The sequence below is a fragment of the Solanum lycopersicum genome, chromosome 5 (genome assembly GCF_036512215.1).
Source record: "Solanum lycopersicum chromosome 5, SLM_r2.1".
Classification (NCBI taxonomy): Eukaryota; Viridiplantae; Streptophyta; class Magnoliopsida; order Solanales; family Solanaceae; genus Solanum; species Solanum lycopersicum.
In genome coordinates this window covers 22,300,939-22,308,797 of record NC_090804.1, presented here as the reverse complement: position 1 = coordinate 22,308,797, position 7,859 = coordinate 22,300,939, and positions in this window count along the sequence as shown.

Genomic DNA, 7,859 nt, shown 5'->3' with positions numbered 1-7,859 from the left:
TGTTGCGGCAAAAAGGTCAATCAGTAGTCTCTTACTACAATCACTTTATCACGGTTTGGAACCAATTGTATGGCTCGATCGATCCAACTTGCGGATGTATATGTCCTGCGGCTGCCAAAATGCGTCTTCGATTTGACGAGGAGAAGACGTAGGCGTTTCTTCTAGGGCTGGACGATGCACAGTTCGGAGCCACTCGCTCCCAAATATTTGGCACCCGACCACTTCATGTCCTTAATGAAGCCTATTATCTTGTCTCTCAAGAAGAGAGACATAAGTCAATTGTGCGTAACCGAGATGACCAAACTGATGGACTGGCATTCGCGGCTGAAACTCAACCCACACCACCTCCGAAATACAAATGCACTCATTGCGGAAAAAATGGTCACTCTGCTGACCGGTGCTTTCTTTTGATAGGATTTCCCAGCGGAGGAAGAAGGGGTCGTGGGGGAGGACGCGGAGGTCGAGGAGGTCGTGGTCCACCTTCTGGCCGATAACAACCTGCAGGCCGCAGTGGGGGCATGGCTGCACACACCGACCGTCCAACTACACCAGCAGCAACGATCGGCATCAACCAAGGCACGAATTTTCCAGCATTGTCGGCTGAATAGATGACTCGACTATTAAATATGCTAGACACTCCTACACAATCTGCCAATAACACGGGTACGGTACACGCTCTGTCACCCGATTGGTTAATTGATAGTGGTGATTCACATCACATGACAGGTAATTTTTCTTCACTTTATGATATTATATCTGTCCCTGAGTGTTCTATTGGTCTCCCGGATGGCACTCGAGTTGTGGCAAATTCATGTGGGAGCGTACAGATTTCTGCCAACTTAATTTTGAACAATGTATTATTTGTCCCTAACCTGAAATGCAATTTGATCTCTATTGGCTGTCTGATTAAGTCAAATAATTATCGTGTGATTTTTTATGATTGTTGTTGTGTGATACAGGACCGTATTTTGACAACGGAGATTGGTCGGGGTACAGCTCGTAACGGGATACACGTGTTCCAGTCTCAAGCCTTCGTGTCAGCTTCTAGAGTCGACCAGGTCGAGTTGTTGCACAAGCGACTGGGTCATCCATCTCCTGCAATTTTATGTTCCCCTCCTTTTAATAAAACCCCCTCAGATATCAAACACTTAGAGTCATGTGAGATTTGTTTTTATTCTAAGCAAACTCGTTCAAGTTTTCCTTCTAGTTCTAATAAAGCTGCATCCATTTTTTATTTAATTTATTGCGATTTATGGGGTCCTTACTCCACCTGTCTATCTTCTGGGTCACATTATTTTTTGACCATTGTAGATGATCATTCTCGAGTTGTATGGGTGTACCTCGTAAGAGATAAAAGTGAAGTAACATCTTGTTTAAAACAATTCTTTACCTTAATCTAAACTCAGTACCATAAAACTATAAAAACTATTCGATCTGACAATGGTACCGAATTTCTTAACACTCCTCTTCGTCAGTTTTATCACGACATGGGCGCCCTTATCCAAACATCATGCGTCGGAACCCCCCAACAAAATGGGAGGGTCGAGCGCAAACACCGTCATATCTTAAACGTAGCACGCTCCTTAATGTTCCAAGCGTCACTACCAGTCGAGTTTTGGGGGGAGTGTGTTCGTACTGCGGTTTATCTCATCAACCGCACACCTAGCCGTGTCCTCGGTGGAAAATCCCCATTCGAAATACTAAATAAAACCCCACCAGATATATCTCATTTACGTGTTTTCGGGTGTCTGTGTTTTGTTTGAAACATCCAGCGTCCACAAAATAAATTTGCACCTCGAAGTCTCAAATGTATGTTCCTCGGTTATCCTTCCGGGACGAAAGGTTGGCGGGTATACGATTTGGAAACTCATCATTTTTTTTTCATACGCGTGACATCGCGTTTGATGAAACGACCTTTTCTTTCGCGCCCACACATACCAACCAGCAGCCCACGACGTCCACACCACCGGTCCAACAAGCCGACTTTCCCGTCGCTGTCTCTACCTCGTCATCCGATCCAACCACTGTTTCTAATACCCAGCAAAACAGCAGTACGCCTCAACAGTCAGCACCCACAACCACCGTGCCTCCCATCGAGGTTCTGCCAGTTCCACCACCTGCCCGTGCTTCGAATCGCGTCCGTCATCCACCTGGCTACCTTTCTAAATATGTGTGCCAATTTGCTACCCACGTATTTTCCGTTACTTGTCCCACGACGAGTCCTCGTTCAGGTACACGGTTCCCCATCACTAACTACATTCATTATGAAAAATTGCATGACAGGTATCGTGATTTCTTGGCTGCCATATCTGCTACAGACATCCTCCGATCATTTCAAGATGCTGCCAAATTTGCTAATTGGAGGGAGGCTATGCAAACAGAAATCCGAGCCTTGGAAAATAATCAGACTTGGGTGTTGACTGATCTTCCAGCCGGTAGACGCGCGTTGGGTTGTCAATGGGTGTACAAGACAAAATTTCATGCCAATGGATCTAAAGAACGGGACAAAGCACGGCTGGTTGTTTTGGGCAATCATCAGGAATTTGGAACAGATTACACGGATACTTTTGATCCAGTTGCCCGAATGGGAACTGTACGTATTTTATTGTCCGTAGCCGTTGCCAAGAATTGGGAAATTCACCAACTGAATGTAAATAACGCCTTTTTACACGGGGATATTACCGAGGAGGTCTACATGCGACTTCCACCCGGTTATTCTACCGCACACCCAGGCAAAGTATGTCGACTACAAAAATCTCTCTATGGTCTACGACAATCACCCAGAAATTGGTTCGAAAAACTGACAATTGCATTGAGGCGTTATGGTTTCAAACAGGCTCATAAGGATCATACTCTGTTCATTTTTCGACGTGGCGCCGATTTCCTAGCTATCTTAATTTATGTCGACAACATTTTAGTCACAGGTAACAACCTCACTCTATGTGCTTCATTCAAAAAATATTTACACAATTGTTTTCAGCTGAAGGACTTGGGGCCTTTGAAATATTTTCTGGGAATCGAATGTGCCCGTTCGTCAACCGGTTTAGTGCTGTGCCAACGCAAATATGCACTGGAAATTCTGCAGGAAGCCGGCCTCACCGACTGCAAACCGGCTTCGACCCCCTTGCCTCCTGGTCACGGCTTGGCTATGTCGACCAGCGCGCCGATTCGAGATCCAAGTAAATATCGTCGTCTGGTTGGTCGTCTCATCTATCTGAATATTACGTACCCGAACTTGGCCTATTCAGTTCATCTCCTGTCCCATTTTATGCATGAGCCCCGAGTTGGCCATCTCAACGCTGCTATGCGTGTGCTGCGTTACCTCAAAGGTCATCCTGGTCAGGGAATCCTTCTCCGCTAGTAAATTACAGATTATGGCTTATTGTGACTCTGATTGGGCTACATGTCCTCTCTCTAGAAAGTCTGTCAGCGGCTACTTTGTTATGTTGGGGCGCTCTCCCATTTCTTTGAAGACCAAGAAACAGACTACAGTCTCTCGTTCTTCCGCCGAAGCTGAATACCGGGCCATGGCTGACACTTGCTACGAAATTCGATAGATTCAGCATATTCTTGGCTGCCTTGGAGTCGCGACTACCTCAATTCCGAGGTTATATTGTGATAACCAATCTGCTCTCTACATCGCAGCTAATCCAGTATTTCATGAGCGAATGAAACATGTCGACATTGATTGCCATATTGTACGTAAATGTGTACGACGTCACGAGCTCTCAACTCATTACGTTCCCACGCGACTCCAGCGAGCTGATTTGTTTACCAAACGTTTATCTCATCCTAATTTTTCGTTTCTTTTATCCAAGCTGGGCATTCACGATGTTCATGCTCCAACTTGAGGAGGAGTGTTGACTAAGATTATTAGGTTTAGGTTTAGACTCTTATACTGGGTTGTAGCCCACTGTAATTATGTAACTATATATATCTCGTTGTGCTAATGGAAAACCCAAGTTGTTGTATTTGCCTTTACGATATAGTTTTACAATAAACTAACACTTATCGAAATGCCCATAAATATTGAAAATTGACAACCCTAATTTCTACCATAGAGTAAAGAGATAAAATAGACGAAATAACAAGCACTGCAATTATTAAGTTTTTAAATGTTAAAATTGACGAACCCTAATTGCAATAAAAGAAGATATACAAATTTTGAGATCTTTTGCCCAAATTTTGAAAAGATTCAAGAAATAAATACAATACAAAAGAGTAAAGAGATAATTTAAGGATAAAACTTTTACCTATTGTTGGATCTTCTCTCTCAATCAAGACATGAATGGCTTTTCTCTATATATGAAGCGTCGCAAGAATGATGAGTATAGAAGTTAGGTCGAATGAGTATTGAAATCGGATTAATGGGTCTTCATTTTGGTTAGGTCGGATTTTACCAAATGGATCGAATAGAATACTAAATAGAAAGTAAATTTTAATTATAATAAAAATGTATACACCACGTAAGAGACATGTAGGCATCAGGTAGACTAATAAAAATGTTGACATAATACTTAACTATGTAAGGACAAGCATGTGATTTAAGTTGGATGATGAGGGCAAATATATCAAAAAAGTATGACGAAGGTAAATATAACCCTTTTCTAAGAGTTCAAGGGCAAATATGACCCTTTTCAGTTTAAAAAAAATGAAGGATAAGAAAGAATTATAAAAAGGTCTTCATTAAATATATTTATATGATAATTGAATTTTTAAATTTAAATTAAAAAATATTTTTATCAGCTTTAAAATAAAAACTCTTAGGCAAAAGAATTCTAAATGAACTCTTTTTATTTCAATAACTTATTATCTCAAGGTATTGTAAAATAAATTTAAATATATTTAATTTTACATTAAATTAAAGTATTAATATGTAACAATAGCAACAACAACAACAGTAGTGATGGCAAAAATAATAAAAAAATAAAAATAAAAATAATAATAATAATAATAACAATGGCAATAATCGAGAGAGTAATATTATTAATAAGAAAAATAGTAATAATAATAAATAGTTGTAGTAATAGTAGTGAAAATAATTTTTAAAAAAATAAAAAAATAACAAATAAAGAAAAGAAGACAAAATGAGGAAAAAAGGAAACAGAGGGCGGGGGTGGGGGGGATATTTTATGGATTTTAATTATTTCTCTCAATATTATTTTATTTTGTAAGAAAGGATATTATATATATTTATATAGTAGTAGAGTATAAAAGGTTTAGTCAGCCATAACGTTAATGGTGTTATTTATCCCGTAATTTATTATTCCTAATATTAGATATGTTAATACTTGTAGTAACTAAATTAGTACTAAGCTGATCTTCGGTTAGCGTATGCAACATGTACAAAGGAGGTTCCAAAAAGAGCATTGAAGATCAGTTGCATTTATTTTAGCTTTTGCTGCCAAAGTATGTGCTACCTTATGCATGATAAGAGCATTCCCTCAACAAGAGATTATATTTGTGAATAGAGGCAAATTGTCATGATCAAAAGCATTATCCATGTTTAACGTGAAGACTGAAGGGTTATGGGGGTTGGGTGAAGGTTTTTAATTTGGAGAATCCAATGGAATTAATTGGTTGTCCGTTGGAATAGGAATAAGTATGCCAAGTTGGTTCCAAATATCCAATGCAATACAACATTCTGTTTAGCGTCTTCTACGGCATTGTGACAAACTAAACATATATTAGATGGGAGAATAGGAAGGTGTTGAGGTAGTAATTAGTAGAGAGCCGATTAAGGAGGGATTGCCAAAGCAAATACTTGATTTGGTTGAGGGTAGCTATATTTTTTATTTATTATTAATATTATATGTTAAATTTGTAATATGTATTAAGTGAATTAAGTATATATATATATATATATATATTATGCTTCTATGGTAAGAAGTTGACACATTTTATTATAAGAGTATTAAAATGTATGATAAATGTATTATCCCATCAATAAATGTATTATATGTGAATAATAAATTGTTCTTTGTAATATGAATTAAAAGTGTATTATAAATATATTAAAAGTGATCAAGTGAAAAAAATGTTATTGCAATAAATGGTAGATATTTTTTATTTATAATATATTTATATAAATTTTCCTTTAAAAATTTAAGGATAACGAAGCAAAACAAAAAGATCTTATTTTAAAAAATAGATATGATATTTTGAATTCAAATTTAAATGAAATTTAAATTGTAATAGAATTTTAACTTTTTTAGCTTCTCTTATATATAGTCCTAATAAAGTCATCATACTTTTTTTAAGTTAATAATTATTAGTTTTATTGATGAATTGCGTTTACTGCATTCTTTATATTTTTCATTGGTTGTTATAAAATCAAGCTATAAGAATATAATTATAAAGAGAAGAAGACAAGAGAAACAGATAGAAGAAGAGGAATTTTCTTCTTATTTAAGTGTGTTACAATGGTGAATGATATCTCTATTTACAGGTAGAGAAATCAACCAAAAGATCACCATGTTTAATGTCACATTAGTAGATACATTTCTATCCCAAAAAGGTTCATATCACCTTGGAAATACATATCCATGATAAGGATAAGTTTATGATAAGCTTAATGGACAATCCACTTAATTCAATGTATTTATAAAACTCCCGCTTGGATGTCCATAGATAATGTGCCTCGTTAAAATCTTACTAGGAAAAACCCTGTGAGAAAAGAATTCTAGTGAAAGAAAAAGAGTACACATATCTTTTGATACGCACTATTTGTTGTCTCATTAAAAACCTTGCCAGGAAAACCCTGTGGAAAAAAATCTCGGTCAAGAAAAAAAGAGTGCAACGCGTATTATACTCCCCCTGAGTAAAACATCACTTAATTTCTTGTGATGATGTCTCCAATTTTCGTACATTGTGGTTGGTATATTCTTTTTCAAAGAAAAACCACACATTTTCTGAATATGGTGTGTCATTTATCTCAACCAGACGCACTTTTGACTTGCTTCATGGAGGGCTTTTATTTTTGCGTAGCAACATTTGCTTTATTAAATGTCAGGATATTATTGTGCCTCCACATGAAAACAAATAGCGTGTTTGAGATCGTGTTTTATGCGGATCAGATAAATATTCTGCATCTGCATAAACAATCAATTTTGTCTTGGATTCCTCGGAATAGAATAAACTCATAACTATGGTCCTTCGAGGATATTCAAACATGTGCTCAACACCATTTGAATGTCCTTTTATCGAGGAGAAACTGAATCTTGCCAGTAAATTTACTGCAAAACAAATATCTGGTCAAATATTGTTAGTAAGATGCACTAGTGCCTTGATTGCACCAAGATATGAAGTTTCATCACCATGAAACTCGTCATCCTTCTTTTGAAATCAAATTGAATCATCATTTATGTCAAGTAATCTCATAATCATTGGGGTACTCAATGAATGTGATTTATCCATATAAAATTGCATCAAAACTTTTCAGTTGTGCACTGTTAGACAAATATTTCATTTGTCAAATCACCAATCTGTAGGTCAAGACAAAATTCTGTCTTACCAAAATATTTTTATAAAATACAAGGACAATTAGGGTCATTTCTTTGTACCCTTTTTTTTCTTGACTATTTCAATCCATATAACGATTCTTGAAGCTTTATTGAAAAAGTTTCTTCTAACTCTTATATGCTTCAGACACCTCGATTGTTTCAAGGATTTTAATATAACATTCGTTGTCTAGCTAGACATTGAAATTATTCGTTACATGCATTCAAGTTTTTCGTATGTTGCCAGATCAAAATAAACCTCATTGCATCCACCGTACGAGAAAAATATTTCAAAAAATGTCAGGACTTTTGCGACAAATCTATATGTTCCAAGGCACAAACGTATTTGATATCTTACGG